Source organism: Numenius arquata, chromosome 1 (assembly GCF_964106895.1).
Source record: "Numenius arquata chromosome 1, bNumArq3.hap1.1, whole genome shotgun sequence".
Classification (NCBI taxonomy): Eukaryota; Metazoa; Chordata; class Aves; order Charadriiformes; family Scolopacidae; genus Numenius; species Numenius arquata.
The window spans coordinates 101,008,521-101,031,107 of record NC_133576.1 but is presented as its reverse complement, the minus strand read 5'-3'; positions in this window follow the sequence as shown (position 1 = coordinate 101,031,107).

Genomic DNA, 22,587 nt, shown 5'->3' with positions numbered 1-22,587 from the left:
GTTAGCTCGTGCTTAGCCTTGTAACATCCCAAGCCTATATATCTTCTGTACTTATTATCCAGCAAACGATCATTGTGTGATTCAAGTTGTCTATGTTTTTCTTGTAGAATAGGAAGAAATAGCTAAATAAAAGTAACCCAGTGAGCAAGAGTTACAAGGGCCCTGAATTCTGACTTGAAGACAAGTGTCATGCTCACATTTACACTATTTAAGATTAACTGCCTCTAGAGCAGGTTTGTTGTGTCTGGTGTATAGAGAAAACAGCCCTGGGTATCCTAGAGAAATATAGATTTCTGTGATATGAATCTTCTCATTCTAGGGTAGACCTAGGATGAAAAATAGCCTACATGAATCTCACTCTATTTTTCTCACTGACTAAAATGAGACTAAGTGTGTAGTATTCAGTTGCATAAATGTAGGATTACAGTGCCTTATATGACCTAAGATTTCTGAAATACGTATATGTGGCTGGGAGACATGAAGTGGAATCAGTGGGAGAGCCATCCACTTGCAAAATAGCAGCTGGAGCCTATCTCTGATTTCCTGTGACTTCTAAGAGGGCTTCAAATATCTATGATCATGCAACTGAATCCCAGCATAATTTATGTTTTAGCTAAAATGTAAATATCTACATTTCTCATGGCTTAGGTTAACCAAAGGAAATCCAACTTCTGGTACCTACCAGACAGAGTAGTAGATTTAAAATTTAGTAAGATTTTTAAAATGTGCATTTCTGTAGAAGATATGAACAAACACCAAAGACGGTGTGCAGATGTGTGATTTGACTTGCTCTTTAAAATCAGGATAATGCTTTGGTATGCAAAAGCTGAAATGAGATGATAGAATCATGATTTAAGAAAGTAACCTGTGCTGAAGTGATGACTGTAAAATAACCTCAGAAGTCAGGGACAGACTTGTTTCAATGAGAAGATGCTGACAATTTTATATGAAAAATATAATGATTATTATTGTAAATCTCCTAGTAGGGGAGAAAGACTTTTGATTTTTATGTATTTCTGTGAATGCACGAGAACAATCACATCAAACATTGAAATGAAAAGTAACAGCTTGACCCAGCTCTCTCTCAAGTAATTTACCTACATGTGGACTGAATTGGAACTGGACTAATTAGTCAACGAACACAAAGTAGGTCATTTTCAAGTAGTTAATGATTGAAGAAGCCCTTTAAAAGAAGAAAATCCTCACAAGGGTGAAATACATGGGAATTTTCCCATTTGCAGGTTTAAAAGGCCTAAAATTCATCTAGTAGCTACACAAGAGCCAAGTCAAAAATTTTGTGAGGTTTTAGCAAAAAAGCTAACTTGTTTTTTATTGTCATAACATTTTTAAACAACTATATATTTTTCCCTTTAAGGAATGTTAGCACATAAAGCCAAATATACCTATTGAAAATACATTAAAATAATTGTGATAGTCTTTTGCCTTTTTATAAAAAAATACTTTATGTTTGGTAAAAAAAAATATTATCTCTGTTATCAGCATGGGTTGATTTTCAAGAATTCAGACAAATATAATGAAGAGGAGCAGATGGACTTTGTGCTTTTGTGTTTCAGAGACTGTTGAAATTCTGTACATATCACAAATACAGAACACAACTCTCACTTTTGACTGTATTTAATTTGTATACTGAGAATTTAATGTTAAAAACATATCACAAATCCTACAGCTATAAACCTATTCTTAGAATCTTTTTAATTAAAACTCACCAACCTAATTTACTTATCATACTACTATATTGAAAATATATGTATTCAGAATGACTAAAAATAGAGCATGCATGTGAGAAAAAAAGAAAAAAAATTAAATTTTTCACATTAAACAAAAACAAAGTTATGGAAAAATCCTGCAAACATTTGGGACTTTGTTTCTCTCCCTGAAATCTCTTTAATTCTTTCCTGTTTGTTTGTTTGTTTGTTTTACCCATGACAGAAATGCTGAATGATGGGAGCTTTCATACACCTCCAAAAAACTAACTTTACTTGGCAGGTAGGGCACTTCTGAGATATATTGGTTTTGACCACTCTCAGAGTAAAATAAGAATTAATTCCTCGTGTTCTGGTTTTGGGGTAAGTTCTATAAGCAGTTTGTAGAAGGAGTGATAGTTTTTTTCTTTTCTTTGTTCAAATAAAAGAGGAAATATCACTGATTACTGCTTAATGAGGGAGTCCAGTACCATTCATATGTGTCAGACCTGTTTTGAATGCATTATGAATATAACATATCCAAAAAAAATAAGGAAGAAGAATCTTATTTCTTAAATCCAGATAGCATTTGAATTTTGGCTAAACTCCTAAAAGATGATTGCCATTTACAAATGCAAAAGTCTCAGGCAATGAAGGAGTACTTGAAAGTACACAGCTTAAATATTTCCCCTATCAGGTAGAAACAATGCTTTTCAGGATCATATTTTTTTTTTAAGTTAGGTGCCATTATTCTTCTTATGCTGGGTATTATTGTTTTATTTTGTTTCCATACGTAGGGTTCAAACTTGATATAATATATCATGGTGTGTTGGTATAATGAACAAAGGGAGATATGATATATTAACAATATTATATGTTCAGCAGACACATTTCTGTGTTTTGTACAAGAATTTGATATCCTCATAACTTAGTTATTCAAATTCATGCCTACAAAGGTTCAAAACCTGTTTGTTTGGTTGATTATAAAGCAGTCATTCTGAAATCAAAAAAACAGTCCACCAAGACTGTTTTTGAGATATAATTGTAAATTCTTGTAAATTCTTGAGTTGTAGGCAAAAAAGAGTTGCTGATGGAGTTGAAATAATTTTGTAAATGCAGCATTTGTGCAAGAATAATGCAAAAAAGTGCAGGTATCAATAAGTTTTCCATAGTTATCACTAGGAAGATAGGTTAGAAATACTCATGAGTACAACAGACAATTTGACAACACGTTAGGCATTCAAATTTCAATTTTTAATACTTTTAAATGGGCAGTTTTTTCCTTACAAGCTATGGATGTGTTCAGAGCACTGGAACAGGCTGCCCAGGGAGGTTGTGGAGTCCCCTTCTTTGGAGATTTTCAAGACATGCCTTCATGCAGTCCTGAGTAATGTGCTATAGGAAGTCCTGCTTTAGCAGGGGAGTTGGACTAGATGATCTCTAGAGATCCCTTCCAACTCTGACAATTCCGTGATTCTGTGAAATCACAAATTAAGTTAGCTAACTATATGTTGCAGTGAGTGAAGGTAAAGTTTCACCCCACTTGGATTCAATTCAGGCTTCTGAAAGGCACTTTGAACTAAATGAAGCTCAGTCAATGTGTTTCACATGATTAAAAGGATGAGCACAGTCATTAACAAAACTGACTAATGGACTAGAGGGTACTAAAACTCCCAGATGCCATCATGATGAAATGAAGGCATTTTCTTATTAATTTTCCTGCATAGATCTTAGATGGAGAACCAGGAATCTGTTATTACTTTGGAACCTCCCAGGCTGTGTAGTGTCATGGGTGCAGAGTGATATTGCTTATCCTATGGTTAGAATTCTTTTCTTTTGTATTCTAGCTATAATATAAAAGGTAACCTCAGTTTCATATTTCACAAGTTAAGATGTAAATTTACATTTATTTTTGTGGTGTTGTTTCTGGTTAATCCTACTAATTTAGTTAGTTAATGTAAATTCAATGTAGATTACATTGAATTTATTTAAGGAATAAATAAAAAAGGTAAGTTGCAGATATACTCTACCTAGATACACTCTTCTTCTTTGACCCATTAAAGGACACTGCTATCTGTTTTGTCCGTAATTTTCCAGTTACATAAGGTTCTGAAGAATATAATTTCAGTGTCCTATGCAGACTATTTCTAAAGTTGGAATTTTAATGCTTTTTACTGGGTTAAATTTTACAGTTTAATAGTAACAGATAAGCATCAAATATTTAATTAAATCATTATATATCTCTCCATATTCTAGAAGAAATATCTATATTGACACCAGATTCTTGTAGTTCTTATATGAGAGAGCATGACTTAGCAAACTAGCAAATACATTAAATAAGGAAAAAGTTCATTAACTTCGAAGTGAATCTTTGCATTTTTAGGAGCAAAGGCTGCAAAATATTTTCCCATTTACTTAATCTATTTTCCTACTATACAAAATCCTAGCCTTCATTGCTAAAGTTGTAATAGCTCCCAAAATAAGAGTTCTGGAGTTCTACTATGTTTGTAGTAATGTCTCCTCTCATTCATTCAGTCATCCAAAGAACTGAATAATTATTTAAGACAGGAGACCTATGAAAGGAAAAAAAAAAATTCTACTGGGCTGTTTTGTCACTCAGTCTTGGGAGAGAGACGTTCTAGCCTGTATCATCAATATATTGACTTAATTTCTAATGATTTTTGTTGTGGATTTGGAGAACTACACATGCAGCTGAACCCACTGACTTAGATGACAGAATACGTTTTCAAAAATCCATGTTACAGAATCACAGAATGATAGGGATTGGAAAGGACCTTTGCAGATCATCTAGCCGAACCCCCCTGCCAAAGCAGGTTCATCTAGAGCAGATTGCACAGGATCACACTCAGGCACGTTTTGAATATCTGCAGAGAAGGAGACTCCGGAGCCTCTCTGGGCAGCCTGTTCCAGTGCTCTGCCATCCTCAAAGTAAAGAAGTTTTTCCTCTTGTTCAGATGGAACTTCCTGAGTTCCAGTGTGTGCCCATTGCCCCTTGTCCTGCCGCTGGGATCCACTGAGAAGAGTCTAGCCCCATCCTTTTGACACCCACCCTTTAGATATTTATAACCATTCATGAGGTCCACTCTCCAGGCTAAACAGACCCAGGTCTCTCATCCTTTCCTCATAAGAGAAGTGCTTCATTCCCTTGACGATCTTCGTAGCCTTGCACTGGACTCTCTCCAGTAGTTCCCTGTCTTTCTTGAACTGAGAAGCCCAGAACTGGACACATTACTCCAGATGTGGCCTCACCAGGGCAGAGTAGAGGGGGAGGATGACCTCCCTTGACCTGTTGTCCACACTCCTTTTAATGCACCCCAGGAGACCATTGACCTTCTTGGCCACAAGGGCACATTGCTGCCTCATGGCCAACCAGGACTCACAGGTGCCTCTGTAGAACTTCTTTCCAGCAGGTCAACCCCTAATCTGTCCCAGTGCATGGGGTTATTCCTACCTAGGTGCAGGTCCCTGGACTTGTCCTTGTTGATCTTCATTAAGTTCCTCTCCACCCAACTCTTTAGCCTGTCAACTCTCTCTGTATGATAGCACAGCCTTCTGGTGCGTCAGCCACTCCTCCCAGTTTTGTATCATCCACAAACTTGATGAGGGTATTCTCTGTCCCCTCATCCAGGTCATTGATGAATATGTTGAACAAGACAGGACCCTGGGGAACACGCCTAGTTATTAGCCTCCAACTAGACTCTGTGCTGCTGATCACAACCCTCTGAGCTCTGCCATTCAGCCAGTTCTCAATTCACCTCACTCTCCACAGTTAGAGAGACAGTGTCAAAAGAGTTGCTAAAGGTAGACAGCATTCACTGCTCTCCCCTTGTCTATCCAGCCAGTCATGCTGTCATAGATGGCTATCAGACTGGTCAAGCAAGTTTTCCCCTTGGTGAATCCATGTTGACCATCCTTGATAACCTCTTTTTCCTCCACGTGCTTGGAGATGACATCCAGAATGAGCTGTTCCATCACCTTCGCAGGTATGGAGGTGAGGCTGACTGACCTGTAGTTTCCTGGGTCTTCCTTCTTGCTCTTTTTGAAGACTGGAATAACATTGGCTTTCCTTCAGTCTTCAGGCACCTTTCCTGTTCTCCATGGCTTTTCAAAGATGTTGGAGAGTGGCTTAGCAATAACATCTGCCAGCTCCTTCAACACTCGTGGGTGCATCCCATTGGGGCCCATGAAGTTGTGGGTGTCAAGTTTGTCTAGAAGATCTCTAACCCGATCCTCCTCAATCAAGGGAAAGTCTTCCTTTCTCCAGACTTTTTCTCTTACCTCCAGGGTCTGGGATTCCTGAGTCCTGGCCTTAGCAGTAAAGACCGACGCAAAGAAGTCATTCAGTAACTTCACCTTCTCTGTATCCTCCATCACCAGGGCACTCACCTCGTTCATGAAGCAAGCACCTCATTCACTACATTGTGATTCATTATTGTTGCTGTCAGAATAATCTGCTAGTGGGATGCCAATCTATGAGTTTGCTAGCAGCAAATACAAGTCTATATAAATCTAACTGTTCTGGTAACCTGGGCTGCAATTAAAACCAAAACAGCTGTTCACAAATTTATACCAATATCATAAACCATTAGCTGACTATCTCCTGAATGAACTTAAAACCTCAGTGTAAAATTTTGTAGGTGACAAGTAACTTTCTTGCTACCAAGTTATTCTTTTCGTTATTGGTTTCAATTCCCTGTAGTTACATAATCCACACACACACACAAAAAAAAAAAAAAAAAAAAAAAAAAAAGAAAGAGACAACTAGATGTAAAATGTGTTGAAATTTAAAAAAAAAAAAAAAAACAACAAACTCCAAAAGAAAACCAACCAACTTTTCATGTACTGTTTAACTTTTGAGGAGGAAAGACTTAATAGCAGCTAAGTTTCAGTATTTTTTTTTTTCCAATATGAATTAACAAAATTCCTGAAGTACCACCACAGATAGTCTACACATCTCCATAAGTGGAGAAGTAGTAACAATGTAAAAAAGTTCACCACCTAAGTCACAAGAATAAAAAGGTAAGATTCAACAAATAAGCCTTTCTCTGTCTACCATACTTGAGAGAGGTTATTAGATCATGTTGTTAAATCATGTTTAACAAGTTATTTGAGAAAACAACAGTAGGGCATGAAAGTAGTGTTTCTATTTTACAAATAGAAGCAGCAATACCATGAAATGCTGGAGAAATAGGTTAAAAATCCCACCTCTGTTGAGGTGACTACAGTACACAATTTCTACATTTCAGGAAGATGTAGCAGTCCCATGACTTTTGACTAATCTGGGACAGAGTTTTCTCTCAAGAATTTCCATTTTGCATGCAGTAATTAAATATACGTAGATCCAGAGTGAGATCCCAGCTGGAGGGGCGAAATATCCCAATGAATATATGTCTATTTTATTCAAAATAGAATGTAATCCTCAGACATTTCAGAAAACAATATATTTCTACAGTGCTCTATCCCCAGTGTTTCCTCAATCATTTTTAAGTTATCTGTTCACAAGGTTATTGCAGCTAGGACACAAGGATGTGATTATATTTTTAGTATAGCCTTTTTTTTTTTTTTTTAAAGGAAAAAAAACTTGCTTACATGCTTATTTCCAGAAGATAAATCAAAGAAACTGTTGGTGAAATACAAAAAATCACATAGACTACCAAATCAGAATTCGGTGTCTATGTTCAGAAGAGTAGTCTAAGAACTAATGTACCTACAAAGCCTGTGTAAACAAAAGTCTGTAGTCACACAGGTACAGATGTCGAGGGGCAGAGGTGCTAACCATCTAAACTATTTCCAACTACAGCTGTTGAGAACAAGAAACAAGATGTCATTCATCTTACCATTTTAGAGGTCTACAGGGTAGATGCCAACACCAAGCTAGTTGTCCACTCAAAAAGAAACCCCAAAATAAGTCATATGAACCATGCATTGGAAATGCTTATTTATTTCTCTTGACTAGCTTAAGTGCAATGTCTAAAACCTACTCATAAGACGTTAAGCAAATGGAATTTTATTCTGAGGGTCCCCATTTCTACATCATTTGAAAGGCTTAATTTGCTAGACAAGTTAAAAGAACACCTCACGCTGAAAGCTTTTGTCAAAACAAAGTTAGAGAAGATGGTTTTCCTAACATTGTCTAGTAATGTGAGGTTTATGTCAGGACTTGATCTACAGAAAATCAAGCAAAATGAAACATGACTTGACAGCCTACTGCTTAAGTCACTCTATTGACTGTAGAATCCTTATTCATTCACTGTGTCCTGTTTTATTCTACAATGGGGGTGGAGGGTTGTTTTATTTTTAATCTGAAGACTCTCCCAGGAGAAGACGAATGTTTCCTCTTTCCTTAGTTTATGTGGATGAATATGAATAAAAGGCCTGGATTTTATCAGCTTCTTTCTGCCTACAAGCATAGAAGCTTCCCGATATGCTAATTTTCAGCCTAGGCATTCTGAGTAGTTGAATTCCTCTCCACCCTGCCCACTCCACTTTCTTTTGCAGAAGGTACTCAAAGAAACGGATTGGAGTTGGTGTAGTACAGTAGCAAACTTCAGGCATTTCAGAATTGTGAGTTCCCAGAGCTGGGGATCTATGACTTAGTAAGTGTGCACACTGAATATTCAACTAAATGTTAAGGAGAATTTTTTCATTCTTATTATTAAAATACCTAAAAAATATTTTTATTTTGGCCCTCAATCTCTAAAAGACCAGATATGAAAACTTTGACTGAGCATTGCCTTGTACCTCAGACAGTCATTATTATTACACACAGACTTTTAGCTGTAGTGAATGAGTTCCTGGGTTCTTCGCTTGTTCCATGCATATGAAAGTACTCTAGTCAAAGAATCATAGAATCATACAATGGTTAGAGTTGACAAGCACCTTAAATATCATCTAGATCAAAACTCACCTGCCATGGGCAGGGACACCTCCCACTAGACCAGGTTGCTCAAAGCCCCATCCAACCTGGCCTTGAACACTTCCAGGGATGGGGCATCCACAACTTCCCTGGGCAACCTGTTCCAGTGTCTCATCATACTCACAGTAAAGAATTTCTCTCTGGTATCTAATCTAAATCTACCCTCTTCCAGTTTAAAACCATTACCCCTTGTTCTGTCACTAGACTTCCTGACAAAGAGCCCCTTGCCAGCTCTCCTGTAGGCTCCCTTCAGATATTGGAAGGCTGCTATAAGGTCTCCCCCGAGCCCTGTCTTCTCCAGGCTGAACAACCCCAGCTCCCTCAGCCTGTCTTCATAGGAGAGGTGCTCCATCCCTCTGATCATCTTCGTGGTCATTCTCTGGACTTGCTCCAACAGGTCCATGTTCTTATCTTGGGGTCTCCAGAGCTGGATGCTATACTCCAGGTGGGGTCTCACCAGAACAGAGTAGAGGAGTAAAATCACCTCCCTTGACCTGCTGGCCATGCTTCTTTTGATGCAGCCCAGGATAAGGGTAGATTTATGGGCTGTAAGTGCACATTTTCAGCTCACATTGAGTTTCTCATCAACCAACACCCCCAAGTCCTTCTCCTTAGGGCTGTTCTCAATCCATTCCTTGCCCTGCCTGTATTTGTGCTTGGTATTTCCCCAACCCACGTGCTGTATCTTGCACTTGGCCTTGTTGAACTTTATGAGTTTTGCACAGGCCCACCTCTCAAGCTTTTCAGGGTTCCTCTGGATGGCATCCTTTCCCTCTAGTGTGTCAACTGCACCACAATACTCATAATAATTTGATAATAATGAGCATAACCTGAACACAGTGCAACTTTTGGGCATGAGAGTTTAAGTCAAAGCAGAGACATACTGGGAAAGAGACTTATCTACTCACTCATGGCCATGGATTGACATAAACTAGAAGCCTCTTTTAGAATAATAATAAAAAATACTCAGTACTTCATAAAAATAGTTCATACTTAAAGCACCTAACAAACATAAACATGTTAATTAATTGCAGAACTAGAGCCTAAAAACGATCTCAGCCATATCATCATGGCAAATTAATTAGATCTTTAAAATAATGTGGAAGGTATTCTAAAGTTAGAGTTAGTAAATGAAGACAATTTTAAAGGGAAAGGAATTGAAATACCATAGTCTGTCACTGAGTTGTTTCCTCATTTCAGCAGAAGGTCAGAATAAAGCTATTGCAGGAACATTTCTATTGACATAAAAAATGGCAATGAGGGTTGAGAAAATATAAGATTGCTTCTGATGTACTGTGCTAGTAAGTTTTAATTTTTGACGGTATATTACATGGGAAACATATCCCAAATTTAATTTATTTTGAAAGAGACGGTGAGGAGCTAAAACATACAAATTTTATTCATAAGATTATACATACAGAAGGGGTATTTTTCAATAGTTCTATTCATGTAGAGTAGGTTGACATTGCATATTTGTTATATAAAGCGCCTAACCTGTTCCAAAAGCAGACATGACATTTCAGGGCCCTCAGAGCAACCAAGTACTCACTAAGGTACAGAGCTCAACACAGTGCAGGTTTATGATATCTTGTAATATTTTGTCTCCAGTTTGGTGGTATCACTCAGCAATCAGTTCTCCTGAAATAAGCTAATTATGAGCCGTAGCTATCGCTATTCTTTGTAAGCAAAAGAGAAGAGAAAGGAAGACAGATAGAACAAGGGAAGGGGGGAAGGAGAGGGAAAGAGGGAGGAAGAAAGGGGAAAAGAAAGGGAGGAAGGGAGGAAGAGGAGGGAGAGAGAGGAAAGAGAGAGAGAGTGAATTTAAAACCCATTAAAAAGAACTGAAGTCACCGATAAGTCGAAACAGACAAGAACACAAGAAGGTATAGAAACTCTAAGGGAAGAAGCAAAGAGGAAAATAGCAACTCAATAAAGATCAAGAATAAACCTGTTCCAAGACAAAACTGCTAACAGGCAGATACGAGCACACAGTGGTGTTACCAGAGAAGAAGTATACTGACTATGTGAGGTATATATTTATAATGAGTGCAGCAGAGAGGAAGGTGGAAGGAAAGGCTTACCTTGACTGCTGAAATTTAACCTTCATTCAGAGTAAATAATTGTGAAGAGCTGGAAAAATCTTCTGAAGTTCAAGATGAGGAAGGAGGGAATGAGACTGTTATGAAGTAAGGAAATACTGAGTCAATAACCCACAGTCAAAACTCAGAAATAATGGAAAGAGAGAGAGGAAAAAGAAAATTATATTGAAAGAAAGTAAACTCATTTTTTTACACACTGTAAAGGAACTTTGTGGAGTTTACCACAAGCCAGGAAGTCATTAAGAATTACTGGGCTTAGAGCAGAAAACGGATTATCCTGCTAAGACTAGTATGGTGAGCTAGAGATGAAACTCTTTCTAAACAATCTCTACTGTTATCCTTTTGCTCTGAGTTTATTTATTTGAAAAACTTAGCTTTTCTTTCTTGTGTTCAAACAAACCTTAGCTTTAAACATTCAAAATTCTTTCAGTATATTTTATGGAATTTTCTGGAAGAAAATATTGTAAGCACATCTGCCTCACAACAATACAGGATTTCCTCATAACAAAAAAACCAAGTGAATATTAAAAACTGTGTGCAGATAAAGTGAAAAGAGAGAAACATGGAATATATTTTTAATTAATTACCTTCAGTGAAAAAGTCAAGACTCTCTAATGTTAAGAATTATGGTATGCTTAGCAGATGTGAAGAAAAGTTACAAATACAAGGCAGACCAATCCAGGTGTGTGGGAATATCAATGGTACTCAAAAAAATGATTTAGCCTGACAGTACTCCAACCATGGCAGCTACAATTTTCCATAATTTAAATAGTTTATTGATCTAAAGGGTGGTAAACAGCTGAAAAGAACTATGAAATTGTGTATATATAATAATATGTTCATATATAAAAATACTTGCATTAGTAAACAGCAGAAAAACAAAACTACATATTATTTTGTGTGTGTCTGTGATTTAAAAATTAGCAGAAGAAGACAGACCTATTTTCTTAGCCCCAAAAAAGAAACTGGACACACTAATAGTATCTTTCTCCATTGAACAGCAAATAGTTTGCAATTCACATAGCTTTTTGCTACATTTGGTACAGTAATCTCTATCAAGGGGTAAATTGACTTTCCTTTTACAGTTCATTAGCAGCTGCAATCCAGCCGATAGAGTTTGCATGAACAGGTTCTAGACTGTCTCTAAGTTCAGACATGAGCTCATTCAGCATTGTAAGGCACACTAAATAAAAAGAAATATTTCCTTGAATTGTAATACACAACTTTCATCTTGTAACTATAATAAATAATTTTCTATGTTATTGCTGCATCATTTAAACCTTTCATTTCCAAAGGATTTGTGTTTTCAAATACATAAAACATGTATGTCCAAACAATATCTTACAACAATGAACAGATACTCAGGAGATTGAACAGGAATCTAGTCCACATTATCCCTGTATCTGCATTCTTGTAAGGATCATAGTAAATATTTGACTGACTTTGAACAAGTATAAGCTTGGCTTCTGAATTAAAAAGCCAGGAGATAGAGAATAGTGCACTTTTTCTGTCTTTAAGGTAAAATAGTTTATTCTAAAATGATGTTTGTATGGAATGATCTAATGCACTACTTCATGTGGATTTATGCATAGATGGATGTGGATTTCTTAATGTGTATCCTCTGCTAGAATTCAGTCTCTAATATGGTTACATTTGTCTTGTATATAACAACCATTTTTGTGCTTTTCCTCAGAACTCCCATTGAATTATCTACATAAAAATGAGAGCGCTAAAGCTGTATTTTTTCACCTGATAACAATTCTTGAAAGACAGTTCTGTCAGCATATAACCACAACAGCATAGTTATCTGGCTCTTAACACAGGGAAAGGAAAGGGCACCTGCCTCATAAATTTGCTGTCCCTTTCTAAGGGTTTGTGTCTCTAGAAATGTAAGCACAAAAGAGAAGCTCAAACTCCAAATGACTGACCTCAACAAAGCTGAGGCAGGAGTGGTTTGGTTCACTTTCACCCTCACAAATCATAGAATAATTGAGATTGGAGAGGGGGTCATCTGGTCCAACCAAAGCAGATCATATTGCTCAGGTCCTTACCAAATTAAGATTTAAATGTTTCCACAAACAGCACATCCACTGTCTTTCTGTTAGACCACCTTCATGGTACACAATGTTTCCTAATATCTAACTGGAACTTGTCGTTAACACGTAACCACTACTGCTTGCCCTTTTACCTTGCACACTCAGTAAAAATCTGTCTTCTTGGTGCCTTTTGAGTTGCATCAGCTTTCACATGTAAAGTCTCCCAGACCTCTGTGCTTAGGGAAAAGGTTCAGGGAAGAGAATCAACAGTAGTGGATGGTGATCACATTAAGGATTACTTGAGACAACTCAGCTCACCCAAGTCCATGGGACCTGACAGTCTGCCTACAAGCATGCTGGGGAAACCGTCTAATGTCCTTGTAAGGACATCTTTGAAAAGTTGTAGAGACTGGTGAAGATCACTAGCAACTGCACAAAAGCAAATGTTTCATCCATCATCATAAAAGACAAAAAGGTCAACCTAGGGAACTACAGGCTAATCAGTCTCATTGTGTTCCTTGGGTAAATCACTGACTGAGATCTCTTAGAATCCACCTCTTGGCACATGAAAAAGAAGGTGATTGAAAACACGATGGATTTACTAAAAGTGAATCATGCCTGACCAACCTGCCTCCTGTGATGAAAAGACTGGGTCTGCGGAGAGGGGGAGCGGATGACACTTAGTCTTTAGCAAGACCTTTGTCTGCCCACGGTATTCTTGCATCTAAGGTAGAACATCATAGTCTGGATGGATGGAGAACTATATGGATGAAAAACTGGGCTACAATGGTAGTAGTGTTTACCAACTTACATTCCACATTTGGAGGAGAGTAACAAATGGAGTAGTGTATAGGTATATCCTGGGACATGTTCTACTTACCATCTCCATCAATGAAAAAAGACAAAGTGCCCTATCATCAAGTTTACAGATGGCACTAAACTGGGGATGTTTAAGTTGGTCCATCTGTCATTCAGAAAGGCCTAGTCTTTCTGGAGGAATGGGCCAACAGGAACTTTATGAAATTCAGCAAGGACAAATGTGAAGTCCTGCATCTATGAAGGAACCAGCCCTTGCAAAAATATAGACAATAGTTTTATGTATGACATGAACAAAAACAGAGCCAGTAGACCAAGAAAGTGAATATCACCTTACACTTCTTACATCTGGAACGCTTCACCCAGCACCAATATGAAAAAGAGCTCAACAAATTGGAGCAAGGTCGGCAATGGGCCACCAAGACTGTTGGGATTTGGAGCACTTTTCCTATGAGAATGAGGAAATGGGGCTTGCTGAGTCTACAAAAGAGATGGCTTTGGGAGCATCTAACAGCAGCCTCCCAGTACTTAGCTGGAGGTTACTAAGAAGGGGGAACCAGGCATTTCTTCACAGAAGTGCATGGTGGGAGGAAGAGAGACAGGGATCATAAGCTGAAACAAGGCAAGTTCAGAGTGGATATAAACAAAAACTTTCTCACCATGAGAACAGTCAAGTAGTAGAGCAGGTTGCACAGTGAGTTTGTGTAGTCTCCATTCCTGTTAGGTTCTGTTGCTGGCCGGATTAGACCCTGAGTAACCTGCACTAACCTCACCACTGACTCTGCTTGATTAGGAAGTATTCAGCCTATACTGTTGTGTGGAGTGTTTCTGTCCAGCTGCATTTTACTTGGTTGAACTTCATGAAGTTCCTGATAGGCCATTTCTCTGTTCTATCAAGGACTATTGAAATAACAGCCCTTCCTTCTAGCGCATCAATTACTCCCCTCCCACTTTTGATGCTATCCACAGATTCCTTTGAGGGAGCTCTCCTTCACATTATCCAGATGAAGGCTTTAAACTTAGCATTCTCAGTGTCAAGAAGAGTTCTGGATACCTTTGAGTAATATCGATCACTACTGGCCTCCAGCTGAATTTTGTACTCTGATTACCACGCTTTGAGCCTAAAAACTAATTTTCTTACCTTAAAACCCATCTGTCCAAACCATACCTCATCAATTTACCTATAAGGATATCATGGAAGACAGTGTCAAAAGCTCTGTTAAAGTCAAGGCAAACAACATCACTGATCATCCTCATCCAGCAAGCAAATAATTTCACCACAGAAAGCTAGCCAGCTAGTCAGGCATACTGTGTGCTTGGTAAATCCACACTGCTAATGACCTTCCTGTTTTTCATGTGCTTGAAAATGATTTTCAGGAGTTTTTTCTTTAAAACCTTCCTTGAAGCTGGGGCTACATGAAACAGGATGTTATTCTCCAAACTGTTTTGCCTTCCTTGAAAATGGATGTTATGTGTTTGACTTTCAGGTTACAAGAAATCTCTGATCACCATGATCACCATGTCAAAATTGATGGAGGCTGACCTCAAAATGATATCGACCAGCTCCCTCAACATCTTTAGATGTTTCTGTGATGGGTTCACTTTGGCTGGCTGCCAGACCCAGCTACTCCATCACTCTTCCTTCTCAACAGGTTGGGGGAAGAAAATAATATGAAAAAACTTCTGGTAGAGATAAATACAGGGAGTACAGTTACCAACTACCATCTCAAGGAAAACAGACTAGACTTGGAGAAAATAATCAACTAAATTTATTGCTAATTAAAAATAGAGTAGGACAGTGAGAAAGAAAGACAAAAACTAAAAGCATCTTCCCCTGCTTCATGCCAGCTCAATTTCACTCCTTCATTCCTAACTGCTCTATCTCCCAGCCCCAAGTGGTGCAAAGGAGATAGGGAATGGGGATTGCAGTCAGTTCACAACATTTTGCCTCTGCTACTAAATGGAATTTGTTAAATCCATTCCTGAAAACTTGGACAATGTCTCTATACTCCTGCTGAGTATCCCATCCCTCCTTCAGCCTTTTGTAGTTTATTTTTTGCACGAGTATTTTGTTGTTCAGCGTTAACAGCCTCCTGCTATTCACACTTAACTTTCTCCATATCAGAATGGATTATTCTTGTGCTTTGAGAATATTTTACTTACTAACTGTCTATATGGGCCAATTCATCCTTCAAAACAGAACTCAGAAACAAACAGATTCTACTCCTCTATTCTGGGATCTGATACTGCTCCTCAGCTTGTTCCCTTCTCTCAGGACCTTAAAATTCACAGTCTCTTGCTTACTGTAGCCAAGGCTGCCATCATCTTCAAAGCTTTGGCCAATTCTTCCTTAAGATTAAGCAGCAGGTCCAGCAGACTGGTTCTTGTTATTGGTCAACTATGTTAAGAAATTCTCTTAAACACATTCCAAAAATCTCCTGGATTGTTTGCAGCCAGCTGTACAACACTTCCAACAGAAAGCTCCTGATGGTGACCAGGGACTGTGGTAATGAGATTCCTTACAGTTGTCTGAAGATGGCTTATTCTACCTTCCTTTCTTGATTACGTAATAAGAGATGATGCCCACCATCATGTTATGCATGTCATTTTCTCCCCTGATCTTCATCCATAAGTTCTCAGCTTGAGAAAAAATAAATCAGCTGACAACAAAAGATTGATAAGTTGCACCATATACATTTGGGGTTTATGACAGTTCCAGAGAGTAATCTGGAAAAAAATTTTGGCAGCTCTTTGAAATAGGAATGTGATTAAGTCAAAGGCATGTATGTCAAATTTTGACACAAAAAGCCCTGATACCACTGGGGTTACAGATATACTGTGAGCTTCGTGTATGCCCAGCAGTTGTTACAACCTGTAGATGAAGAGAATTGAAAGGAGCTCTAATAGTAGTAATGGGTTTCTCAGTTTGGAAAGAGTGTCAGCTAAATACAATACTTAGAATTGAATTCAAATATTTTGTTCTTAATTCTGTCATATCAAAACTGAACTCAACAGAAATAATGTCTTTAAAAGGTATGTATGATATTTCAGTAGTAAAAACAGATGACCATTCTATTCAGCAGTCTGAAAGAGAAGAACTGTACAGAAATAAATTTGGTTAAGATGAAACAGTAATTAATAGTAGATTACATTAGGCATAATGTTGACCATTTTTAGTATATTAACTTTTTTTACAAGTCTGTAAATCAAAATCTTTCACTCAGAATTGATAGGAGATTGAACAAATGACAAAATCATCCTTACAAAAAGATTTTTCAAACATTCTTATATTTTAATTTAGAACTGATTTAAAAGGTAATGGTTTTTCTCTGAAATTTTGCGTTAAATAGGCCTTTAAAGAAATTATGTCAGCATCAAAGAATGTATAAAAGTTTCTTATTGGCATAGTTTTGCAACTCTTTGCCACAATAGAAGAGTTTTTACAAGCAAAATTTATTTGTGGTTACCGAAAATAAACTGATTTTTAAGAATTAACTTGAGGGAAAAAGCTATTTTCAATATCTTCTGGACCTTTTTAGTTTTCTGATAGAGGCAGAATGATTAAGCATAAGTGATGTACAACTTGGAAAGAGTAGAACTCAATGTAGCATAAGCAGCTATCCTGGGAGAAAAAGTACAGAGGAACAATGGAATAAATTGCAGTTGATGGTAAAATTGGCTGAATTGTTTCACATTTTCACTTAGCTAAAAACTTGTTCTGCTTTCACTACTACTTTCTGGGGAGAAAAAAACATCTTAAAGTGCTTTTTATGTATGGCAGGTATTTTGAGAAAAAAATGTCTTTTCAACAAAAAATGTCTTTTTGACAACAAATATCTTTGTCTGGTTCCCACATGGAAATAACCAGGATAAATTTACAGTAGTGGTTTGACCTACCCAAAAAACTCCTGTATTTTATCCTGGACATTATCATGATGAGTCTTCAAGTCAACATGAGTTTTTTGCTTAGGAAGCTCATGACAGTGCTATTCTACTACAGAGTACTCCTATTATCCACTTATGCCAGTCTATTAGTTAACACACAATTTTCTGCCTTTCTCTTGAGGACAAAAAAAAACCAAAACCAAAAACAGACAAACAAAAAAAAGAAGGATACATCTAATACTACAAAAATTTTCCTTGGGGCATGGGAAGCCCTGAAACTTTATTACATCTTTAGGGGTCTGTTGATTTTAGGATATTCTCAGAATGCAGGAATGCATGCATGGGGTACTTAAAGCACTGATGCTTCACTGCACGTTTTGAAGAGATGTGTTATCAGTCCTGTAACCCCTGAAGTACAATATAAAACCCATCTACTATAAAATCTGTAGAAATGAAATACTTTAACTTGGCTAATAAGAACATGTTAATAGTGGGAGCAAACCACAAAAAGGAGGCAGTTTAATATTGTGCCTGTAATAATTTGATTGTGTAGGCCCCATTTTATAGCCAAGATAACTTACATGTTTCAAGATACTATAATTATTATGAGACCTTTCTGCAATTAATGTCTTTTCTGAAAGTCAGTTCAAGGAGGCTTCACTCATTAAAACAGTCTCAAGCAGCTTCAGTCTCCTCTTTCACCCCCACTTGCTGTTTCCAGAGGAAAAGTATGTTACAAGTCTAGTAATAACCATAATCTCCTGAGAGATGCAAATCAGCAAGATAGACCAAGGACTTGCAGAAGTTCACAAAGTTCTATGAATCTGCAGCTGAGGTGCTATTGAACTGTAAAGGTTCAATGATCCATCACTTTCAAGATCCATATCCTATGACTAACTATTACCTCAAAATAACTGTTTTATAGCAGAATGTTATTGATTTAAAGAAAAAGTAAAATTAGCCCAAATGTGTGTCCAAGAACAAACACATTTGATAGGTTTTAGATTGAAATATCCTACTGAGCTAATTTCAATACTATTATATAGCTGAAGTCCAGAAAAATGAAATTAAATTATGCAAATTTTGTTCAGTTTCATTTATTATAGTCATATGTTTTTACTAGTCAATTACCTTTCTCTATTTATTTATTTATATAATTTGTCCCACATTTAAAGGAGAAAACTTTAGTAAACCCTACAAAAAATAATTTTTTTCCCTTTTCTGTTTAATTCAGTTATTTCAAAAATAAATTTCACATTTTTATACACGTAATTTATTGCAATTTTTCATAGGAATGACGTCTTAGAAAACTGTGAGTATTGTTGTTTCTTAAAAACCTTGTTAACAAAAGCAAATTGAAAAAATATTTATGGATATTCAGATTTTAATTTTGCCTTTTTTTGCACTCTTTTAATAATCTTCACATAGAATTTTCCTTTTACATATTATTTAATAGCTAGGGCTTTCATGATCTGTGGACACTTCAAGAGAGTGATCTGTGGACATACTTCAAGAAAGAAGTCTTAAAGGCACAGGAGCAGGCTGTCCCCGTGTGCCGAAAAACAAGTAGGCGGGGTAGGAGGCCAGCCTGGCTAAATAGGGATCTCTTGCTGGATCTCAAAAACAAAAAGAGAGTCTATGAGGTTTGGAAGAGGGGGCAAGTCTCTCATGAACACTGTAAAGAAGTAGCAAAGCTGTGCAGGGAGAAAATAAGGAGAGCCAAAGCGCAGCTAGAGCTCAACCTAGCTGCAGCTGTTAAGGATAATAAAAAATATTTCTATAAATTCATTAACAACAAAAGGAGGATTAGGGAAAATCTCCCTCCTTTATTGGATGCAGAGGGAAATATAGTCACAAAGGATGAGGAAAAGGCTGAGGTGCTCAACGCCTACTTCGCGTCAGTCTTTAGCAGTGGAACTAGCTGTTCCCTGGACACCCAGCCTCATGAGCTAGGAGACAGGGAGGGGAAGCAGAATGAGAGCATCATGATTAAAGAGGAAGAGATCAGTGACCAGCTACGCCGCTTGGATGCACACAAGTCTATGGGACTGGATGGGCTACACCCAAGAGTGCTGAAAGAGTTTGCAGACGTGCTCGCCAAACCACTTTCCATCATTTACAGGAAGTCATGGCTAACTAGGGAGGTCCCAATGGACTGGAGTGTGGCAAATGTAACACCCATCTACAAGAAAGGCAAAAAGGAGGATCCAGGAAACTATAGACCTGTCAGCCTGACTTTGATACCAGGGAAGGTCATGGAGCAGGTCATCTTGAGTGCCGTCAAAACCCACATAATGGGCAACCAGGGGATCAGGCTTAGTCAGCATGGGTTTATGAAAGGCAGGTCCTGCCAGACGAACCTGATCTCCTTCTATGACAAGATAACCGGATTATTGGACGAGGGAAAGGCTGTTGATATTGTATACCTGGACTTTCGAAAAGCATTCGATACTGTCCCCCATACAATTCTCGTGGAAAAACTGGCTTCTCAAGGCCTGGATGAGCATATGATCTGCTGGGTCAAGCAATGGCTGACTGGAAGGTCCCAAAGAGTGGTGCTCAATGGATTTAAATCCAGCTGGCGGCCGGTCACAAGTGGTGTGCCTCAGGGCTCAGTGTTAGGACCATTTCTGTTTAACGTCTTTATTGATGATCTTGACAAGGACATAGGGTGTATCATCAGCAAGTTCGCAGATGACACCAAGTTAAGCAGGAGTGTTGATTCCCAGGACGATAGGGAAGCTCTACAGAGAGACTTAGATAGATTGGATCATTGGGCCAACATCAATGGTATGAGTTTCAACAAGGGCAAGTGCCAGGTTCTGCACTTGGGCCACAATAACCCCAAGCAGCGCTACAGGCTTGGGGAAATGTGGCTGGAAAGCTGCCTGGAAGAAAGAGACCTGGGGGTTCTGATTGACAAGCGGCTGAATATGAGCCCGCAGTGTGCCCAGGTGGCCAAGAAAGCCAACGGCATCCTGGCTTGTGTTAGAAATAGCGTGACCAGCAGAAGTAGGGAGGTGATTGTGCCCCTGTACTCAGCACTGGTGAGGCCACACCTCGAGTATTGTGTCCAGTTTTGGGCACCTCAATACAAGAGAGATATCGAGGTGCTGGAGTGAGTGCAGAGGAGGGCAACGAAGCTGGTGAAGGGCCTGGAAAACAAGTCATATGAAGAGCGGTTGAGGGAGCTGGGACTGTTTAGTATGAGGAAGAGAAGGCTGAGGGGAGACCTCATCACTCTCTACAACTACTTGAAAGGACACTGTAGAGAGGTTGGTGCTGGTCTCTTCACACAGGTAACTAATGACAGAACGAGAGGGAATGGCTTCAAGCTCCAGCAGGGTAGGTTTAGACTGAACATTAGGAAAGAATTTTTCACAGAAAGAGCGGTCAGGCATTGGAATAGGCTGCCCAGGGAGGTGGTTGAGTCACCATCCCTGGATGTGTTTAAGAGACGTTTAGATGTGGTGTTGAGGGATATAATATAAGGGAGAACTTTTTAGAGCAGGGCAGATGGTTGGACTCGATGATCCCAAGGGTCTCTTCCAACCTAGACGATTCTATGATTCTATGACACAGTTCTATAGGGAATTTAATTTTCTCTATTGCCCACCAATTTCAATTTAATCAGCTCTGAACACGAGGCTTCTAAATTACAGTTCCTAAGAGGCAAGGTACTAAATATGAAAATTATAGCCATATGCTTAAAAAAAAATCACACACTGTCTCCCCCCAGTATAATTTTAGATCATTTGGACAAACTGAAATTTCAGTTTCTGTAATGCCAAAAAGTTCAAGCATATTAAAAACAATGTTTTTGTATATTTTCTGTTATAATTTTCAAAATCTCAAATTTTGCTTCTTTTTAAAAGAAATGAAGACATATATAGAGACTAGACTATAGACTTATAGAAACATCCCTTCAGAAAAGTTTCTTACAACCATATTTTTTCTTTGAAAATCAGTATTACAATTATGATTATATATTTATTTACAAACATCTTAATCAGTTTCTCCTTTGGGTCTATTTTTCTCTTGAAACATTTGTGAATTAATCAAGCTGGAACATTTCAATACATTCTTCATTTCAAATGAAACCCTTTAAAAAGATCCCTACTTTTTCTTGCCTTTCAGCAATCTTCTTGAATTGGAATATTCCCTCTTCCTTCTTCCTAAAGAAGCTGCTTATACAGGATCTTTATTACTGCAAGATTCATTTTATAGCATCAAGTAGGGTGAAAATTTAAATTTTCTTCCCATAAAATAATTCTTATAATTTGGAAAGAAATTTAAAAAAAAAAAAAAAAAAGTTTGTTTTCAGACCCAGATCTACCATGTGATCTGACTTTCTCTATACAGAGACGTTTTGAAAATTTTCTGAATGACCTTATACAAAGGATTAGTTAAAGAGTATTACACATTGGATGTGAGCATTTTACTCCTATAAAAAATGTTTAGTTTACACTGTTTCCTCAGCGAAGCAAAGGAAGATTCATTCCAACCTACTTTAGCTTCTTATCAAGGTATCTAACGCTCTGTCTTTCCAGTCAGCAGAGGCTCTATGGAAATTGTAAGACCAATGAGCATTTCCCAAACTTCGATAAATAAATTCTCTGACAATGACCTGAATCCATGTCAGGACGAAACCCAGTTTCATACATCTTCTGCTTTGGCCTTCTTCCTTTTCATGGGAAGAAAACATGACTTCACTGGGCAAAAGAGAACTGTGCTCTTTTTCAGTCTGAATTTGGACAAGAATTTGCTATATAATTTAGTCGTAGCCGGGAGGAAATAGATTTGGATTCAATTCATCTAAAGTAGGGATAAAAATTTAAACTCTTACATCGAAGTTAGTCACCCATGCATCTCTTTATTGTCAATGGAGATACAACTTGTTATAAGAGAATTATTTTTCTCATCTTTAGGTATCTGAGAGCTCAGATAACTAAAACTAAAGGTTTAACTGTTATATATCACTATAAAGTTTCTATAAAGCAATAAATAGCTGTCATTGATGGGTATATTTCCCATCTAAATAACCCTATGAACAGAACCATCTGCCCTAACCTACGCTTTTTAAAGTCAGACTTGCTAAAGAACCAGTCATA